Source organism: Mesocricetus auratus, unplaced genomic scaffold, assembly GCF_017639785.1.
Source record: "Mesocricetus auratus isolate SY011 unplaced genomic scaffold, BCM_Maur_2.0 Super-Scaffold_100015, whole genome shotgun sequence".
NCBI lineage: Eukaryota > Metazoa > Chordata > Mammalia > Rodentia > Cricetidae > Mesocricetus > Mesocricetus auratus.
This window is the reverse complement of record NW_024429198.1, coordinates 47,246,876-47,254,958: the sequence shown is the minus strand read 5'-3', so window position 1 is coordinate 47,254,958 and position 8,083 is coordinate 47,246,876.

The following is an 8,083-nucleotide window of genomic DNA, read 5'->3' as shown; positions in this document are numbered from 1 at the left end:
TGACCACCACAATGTGTTTACCCACACATGTAACCACACATGAGTGCAAGTGCATGCACACACTTACTCGGGCGAAAGCTTTGGTATCTTACTGAATGCTAGAAACTCAGAATTACCTGATGGGTTGAGCTTCTCTAGAGGTCCAAATTCAAAAACAACAGCAACAACAACAAATCCAGTGTTAGTGGGGGAAGGAGTGAGGTGCTAAATAAAGGGAGAATTTCTTAGATAACGTCCCTCCCGGTATTCTTTGGAGAATTTACACTTTCCCCAGTATACTTTGAGCCATGCTGCTCTCCACTGGTCTATTTTCTGGTTTTGATTCAGGGGAAAAATTGTTTTCACAAGTGTCCCAAAGGCTCTGCAGCATGTGCTTTAACATTCAGGCTCATTGTGGGGGCACTGCAGGTGTTCCTGTCTGCCTTTGCTCCACATAGCTGCTCTTGAATGGGACTCAGCAGTACCTTTGGCATGACGTAGTTACAAATGAAAACACATCTGCCGCGAGTACCGGTGTTCCGTCCCCTGCAGTTGATCCTGCCTTATGTATCCTTCAGCTGAGAAATCATACTTCGTTAAGAATACAATCTCTTTCCCACTGAAATATTCATTACTTTTACAACTGATTTTCTGTTTTGTCAGAGCGGCTCCTGGTTTTCTCATGAATTCACTCAGTACTATGGACACAGAATGGGAGACAGAGAACATGACAGAGTTATTACCCAAACCCACTGGCTGGGAGGAGATGCCACCACAGCTTTTTTTCTCAGCTAATACAGCAAAGCTATCAAGTGATCACGATAGCTTCTTTTTCTTTTTCCTTTCCTATGTTTGCCTTCTGAAATGGTCTCCTAGGTCACCCTCACTTTTATGGGAAACAACCAGTTCTGAATGGAAGCTTTCTCTCCCGTTGACAAGCAGCCCCGCCTCTACCATCCTTCCAACAGGGCTGGCCACCTTTTGCAACCACCGGTTTTCTATTTTGTGGTCCCCGCTCAAGTGTTGAAGCAGTTCCCACTGTTTTCCCTCCTTGTGTGGGAAAAGAAAGGTGCCTGTCATCGGATACTCTTGAAATAGAAGTAGGATCTTCAGAAGATACCCAGGAGAGGCTGAGGGAACTCCAGTCTCCAGCTGCTCCTCCACTAATGGAAATCTATTTCACCATCCTTGGCCTGTCCAACAAAAAGCCCTGGGAGCCTGCATGTGCAGGGGGCGTGCTTTAGAGGAATGCAGTTCTTCATGCTTTCCTGGTCTGTGTAACTGATGATACAACTGTGCCATGAGTTATTTAGTCCCATGGACCCTGCAATGCTGAAACGCAGGCAGCGTACCACATCTGCAGGTGGCTCAGCGTAGCGTGGGGATGGAATTCTGGCACATTTCTCTCACCAGTCCCTTCATTCGGTGTCATTTTTGCTAACACCCAGGGGCAGGCTTGAGGACTTTTTGGTTAAGAGCCACTTTATTGGAAATTCATTCTCAGTCTATAAGGAAATGGCCTGGTACCTTCTAGTTTAATTGGTAGTAAAAACTATTTCATTTCGACTCTAACAGAATTTTTCATTCTTAATTTGGGAAAGGTAGAAAGAGCATTATTTCTGGTTTGGGCTGCTTCTGTGACCTCTATGATAATCCCTGCCCCTTCAGCTCTTTCTTTGTCTTCTTCCTGGAATAAAAAGGGATGTGACAGGATTGACAGCCAGGAGGTCAGCCCTGCTTCCAGACAATGGCACGATCTGGGCTGCCAAATTCCTAATGATCAAGGAGGCCTTGCTGAAGACCAATTTAAACAGGAAAATTCCTAAGCTTCACTGGACTATTTCAAAGTTCATGCAGCGTTAGCGCTAATCCTCTTAACGCATTGGGCCTTGTGGACTGGCATCGAACAATGAGTGCAGCATAAAGGCTTGTCCGGCTTTAGACTTTTATTTACATTGCTCTGCATGCTGGTGTGCAAGTCCCTACTCTCCCCTCTCCAGATGCCCCCCTCACCACCATCACATCCCACCCTCAGGTGTTTCAAACCGGTTGAAAGCCAAACTGTTTAGACTGGCATATTAAGAGCTTTTGCATAACACTGCGTTTCCCAAGCCGTGGAACACAAGCTGCCTGTGTGCTGGCCTAGGGATTCCTTTCCCCCACTCTCTTTCTGCAGAGGGTACCATCTTGGCTGTCACAAGGTAAGCGTTTCCAGTATGAATGTTTAATGAGGGTGAAGTCAGCGTGCAGCATGCTGTTTGTTTTGCTTTCTAATAAAGCCAAGCTCAGCAATACCCTTCCTAGGGCTGCGACTTCCTACAACACCTCTGCAGCATCTGTGATACTCACAGGACATGGCTTTCGACATCTCCCTTCTTCTGAGAAGTTAATTGCATAAAGCATGGAGAATTCAAGGTTGCAAAGAAATCAGGAGCTAAAAATAATCCCCAGGAGCTTCCATTCCTCCCCCCTCCACCACTGACTGTGTGTTCATAATGGAAACTGAGGGAGAAAAGTGTAAGCTCATGGACAGATCAGAATATATTACAGATTCCAAATAGATCTTGGAAAAAAATGCACCACACTAGGAAAAAATGCACCACTGATGGAACAATAATAATTGAGAGTGAAGAGTTAGAAACCAGGAAAACAAAGCTTTTGGAATCTGCAAATAGTATGGTGGGAAGGACTAAGCAGAGAAGAGCACAGGGCAGAGTCTGCTTGGTCTATAACTGACAATGCAGTCTTGACCTCTTTCTTGAGGGCTGAAATGACTTTCTTATAGCATGTCCAGTGTGACTAATGTCTGCTTTCAATACTCTTGAAGCCAGCTTGTCACAGGATTCTCCCAACTACCACGCCAAATGCATTGCTTACATTTTACACACTCTGTAAAATTACAATAGAGGATAATTAAAAATTCACTTAAAAACCTAAAGTACTCCATTTAACGTCATGGAACAGGGAAAGAGGAGGTTGCTGTGTGAGCCCAAAGAGCTGAACTCCACTTCTAGGACTCACAAAAGGGAAAAGGAGAGAATCCACTCCACAATTCTCTGCCTTTTGCAGGCACTGTGGCTTACATGCTTCCCATGCCCACCTCACACACGCATGTACACACACATATACACACACGAACATATGTGCACACATACATACACATGCGCACATGCACACATACACACATGTGCACACACATGCACACATACATACATACGCACATGTGCACACACATGCACACATACATACATGCACACATATGCACACAATGCACACATACATACATGCACACATGTGCACACACATACATACATACATGCGCACACACACTGAGTATAAAAAGAAAAATTACACAAAAAGCTTAGATAACTGTCAGTCCAAGCCTGTGCCATTTGTAAATGAAAGTCTGGTATGGCTAGTTTGAAAATTCTTCCCTTCTCCAATAAGCTCACCTTCTCAGGTGGCAAAAACCAATAGGTTTTGATGACTATGGAAAATTATTCGCAACTGTTATTTCTTTCTCGTTTCCCCTTCCGGTCTCACTAGGTACACTCACCATATATGCCACTCAGATTAATGCCAGGGAAATAGAGAAAGGGAGGCTGCATTTGTTTAGCTTTGGAAGGCAGAGTCTGGGAGAGATGGAAGTTGCAGTGCTAAGGTGTGTGTCTCACTGTGTTTCAAAACCTACTCATTTTAGACTAGAGGGACCATAGAAACAAGAATAAATAGAACTGCTGTCATTTTCAAACAAGTCTAATACCTTATCAGGAGAAGAAGAAAACCTCATGCATCTCTGGAAAGATTTTCAGTTTCATATCTAAGCTGGGAAAAACAGCTCAGTTGGTAAAGTGCTTGCTGTTCAAATGTGAGGACCAGATTCAAGCCCAGGATCCACATTAAAAATATCTGCCACACATTTGGAACTCCAGCATTGGGGAGGTAGAAACAGAAAGGTCCTCAGTGCTTACTGGTCAGCCAGTGGAGCTGAGGCGGTGAGTACCAGAGCAATGCTAGATGTGGTCTCAGAGAAAACAAATCAACAAAACCAGAAGCCAGGGACTGGAGAAGAGGCTCAGCCGTTAACAGTACCCAGTGCTCTGCAGAGGGCTGGAATTCAGTTCCTAGCACCCACGTGGTAGCTCACAGTCCAGGTTTGGGGAATCAAATGCCCTCCTCTGGATTTTATGGGTACCAAGTACAAACATGTAGGCAAAGCACTCATATACATAAAATGAATAGATAATTCTTAAAAATCAAAAGCCCAGGGAAGTAGACAGCTCCCAAGGAACAATACCCAAAGTTGAACTCTGGCGTCCATATGTGCCTGCCGATGCAAACATATGCATGTGGAAACACACACTCATACATACAGACACCGCCAGACAGATGTGAGAGAGACAGAGACAGAGAGAGAGAGAGAGAGAGAGAGAGAGAGAGAGAGAGAGAGAGACGAGAGAGAGAGAGAGAGAGAGAGGAGACTTGGTATGTGTGCTAAAACATAAAAGCAACAAGTCAAGATTTAAAATTCATTTTCCTAAACATTGAGAGATCATACCCGATGCCTACTGTGGTCACCATCATTCTAGAAGGGGCAGATGGGGTAATGAGGACTTCCCTAAGGAGGAATGTAGGGACAGTAGTATGTAGAAATCTAAGCACTGGAAGATCACCCTACTGTTCCCTGAGAAGATCCAGTGCAGAGGCCCCTGGGCTTGGGGTTGGATGAATTCCTTCACAGTTCCACCAGGCAGGATGCTGGTGGTGGGGCGAGACCATTCAGCTTCACTGGGTCTCAGTTATCACACCCGTAAAGCAAGCCAGCTAACACTACTTAAATGACTAAGTGGTAGAAACAGCGGTATGTGGTAGAAGCAAAGTATGGCCTCTCTTTATAATATTCTAATGACTTCTCAAATTCCTCATTTACAAAATAAACTCAACTGGTTATGAGGTCAGTCAGAGAAAAGGAGTCTTTCTATTGTCTTTGGTAGGATAATCCTACAAATGTTCTGTGGAGTACAATGTAGACTACAGTGTCTGACACTGCCTCTCTACTTCAAAACATTTTGAGAAGCTACTAGATGTTAATTTCTTTAGGAGACATTTCCTGACTCAATATAGCACTGGTTTTCAGGGATTTTAATGTATATGTCTGATAAGGATATACTTATCCTGGGACTATAAAAACTAAGAGCATTTGTTATAAAGTTAATTTGCTGGATCCAAATTAATTTTCAATATTTACAATTCCGAGGACAAAGGGAACATGCTTAACCTCCAGTGACCCAGTGTTTTCTCATTAACAAATTAGGGTAACAATAGTAGCAAATTTATTATTGTTAGCTACTAGTTTTGAAGTTCTTGGCAATAGTACATGGAAGTTAATAAGCACTCAATAAATTCTGTGCATTATTATTGTTGGCATGTTATCCATTTTAAGAATGACATCTTATAACCAGGATTTTCATAATTATCTAAACATTTTATGTATTTAATTAAGTCTTGTTTTCCTAGTTTCATCTCCAAAAATTATTTGCATGTATGCTTGTCCACGTGCAGTTAAGAAGCACATGCTTCATACTACAACTCTCTACTACACTTTCCTTTTAGGCATTTCATCATGTCCTGAGATTTACTCTGCACATATAAGTAGACTTACTTAATTTCTCTTTGAGTTCTATATATCTTTATGGGCAGGAAGCTTCTATTTTGTGTTATTTCTCCAATATCTATTTAGGATCATCAAATATTTGGCTCCCCCACCCAAGCCATGATGCGCATCTGTAATAAGGTTCTCTGGGAAGGTTTCTCATAGTAGTACCTTAGAGGCCTGGTGTGGGATCAACAGTGTTCAGCAGGTCACAATGGGTATCTCATCAGGTATGCTCTTGCAATTCTAGATTAAACTTTCAAGAGACATCTTTTTATGCAGTTTGGCTGTTTTCCACTTTTGGGACCTGTATCTGGCTTGCAGAAATCCCTGTGATCTTTGTCAGTTCTTTGCACTGAGATACAGGGTGATGTTATGAGCACCCTGTTAAGCCAAGGGTCTGCACTGGCTCCCTATTCACTGGCTTTGGAACCCTGCATTAGTTTTTTTTTTTCTGTTTCCTATCCAGAAGGTGAGTTAGTGACAGTGGCCCCCAGCACCACAGTGAACTGAGAGCAGCAAATGAGCCTTGCAATAAAGCACTCAGGATGGAGCCCAGCACTGATTGAGGGTGGGGGAATTCTAATTCTATTTCAGAAGAAAATCTGCTCAATGCTTTTACCTTTTCCTTCTTATTCCTCAACTTTACCTGTTTCTCTTTAAGATTTGTTGTTCTTGTTCTTTAGGTCTGATATCATGTCTTGGTACTGTTTTGTTTTGCTGTCAAGCACTTAGGAAGCTGCCTGCTTATAAAGGAGGTATTTGTTAAGTTTTATGGTATTAGGGAAGTATGTTCTAGACCAGGGGTAGAGTTCTTTATTAGCATGAGAAAGGCTCTGGATATAATCTCTAGCAACACCCACCCACCCACCCACCCACACATACACACACACACACACACACACAAACACATGTATGCATACATACACCCACATATTCAAACATGTACACACTCAAGTTCATAAATAGAACATGTTCCTGTCACATGACCTCAATTATTACGGTTACCACAGTCCTATTTCATTTCCTTACAGTACATGTGCTACCTTAGGCATAGGTTACAACCTATCCTTTAACTGTATCTGTTATTGTGCTCATAAAGGGACTCATTTATCATGTGGGGGATTCTCATAGTATGGCTTTAGAAACATAGCTTCTTATGCATTTTTCTTCAGTAGACTAAAATGTGCTTCATGTTTTGCAAATGTCTGCAAACTTAAAGTATAGTTTTTGTTTTCATTATGTAAGGCAGCTATTGAAGTTTAGGTGTCCCAATGGCATATGAAAATGCTGCTCATATGCTGGTAAAAATTCTCTGTGTAAGGCCCATAGGGAGGTGCTAAGAGCCTGGGAGGAAGAGCAGAAAGACATAAGATCAAACCTCCAAGCTCTGACTTAGAGGCCAGGTGCCCTCACTTGTTTGTACCTTACAATTTTGTTTTTTAAAAATATATTCAGATTATCTAAAAAAGTGACCTTGAGTTTCAAGACTCTCTGAGATCATAAGAAAAATGTCTTTCCAGCCATGTCATTTCCCTTAATCAGGCATGGAGATTCTATTTTGGTAATAGTCGATAAGGGTTATGTCATAAAAGAAAAGATGAAAGATTGACAGTATTTATTTATGCCATTTAGAAGAGCTGGGAAGCTGGAAGGAAGACTTAAAATGAACAAAAGAGAAATGACATTGAGTGTTAACACTATTAATGATGAATCAGAAATGGTGACCTTTAAAAATAACTCATATACTAACATGAGGGGTAAATTTAAAGGTGAATGTAGAAGGAAGTTCTATAAAGAGCCCTGCTACCTTTTCTTTAAATAATGCCTAATGGAAAAGATGTACAGTGAGACACATTTTCCTTGTTAGGGTGACAATGGGAATTTATAATCACTTTGTTAGTGCCTTTATTAGGTTGGATCTTGTGTATTTTCCAAAGGCTAGTACTTTAAAGGTTTGGTTCTCAGGGTGCCACTTGTCAGGAGGAGACAGAAACTTTAAGAACTAGGGTTTGGGCTGGAAAGATGCTCAGCAGTTAAGAACAAGCCTTACTTTTTCGGAAGACTCTGGTTGATTGCCAGCATCCACAATCACCTGTAACTCCAGTTCCAGATCTGATGCCTCTGGTTTCTGCTGACACTTGCACTCACATGCAAACACACTCCCCACCATACATAGACATACACGTAATTCAAAATAAAACAAGCTTCCAATAACAGCCAAAGGAGTGGGGGCTTGTGGGGGATCTTTAGGTCATTGGGAGCATGCTTACCATGGAAATCCTGGCAACTTATCCTCTTCTTCCCATTTGCTTCCTGGTGATAAGGGGAGCAATTTTCTCTACCGAGTGTCTCCACCGTGATATGCTGGGCTGTCTCAAAAGAGATGCAAAGCACTGTGGGCAAACTGTTGTGAACTGGAACCTCCAGATCTGTGAAAAATAAATACGG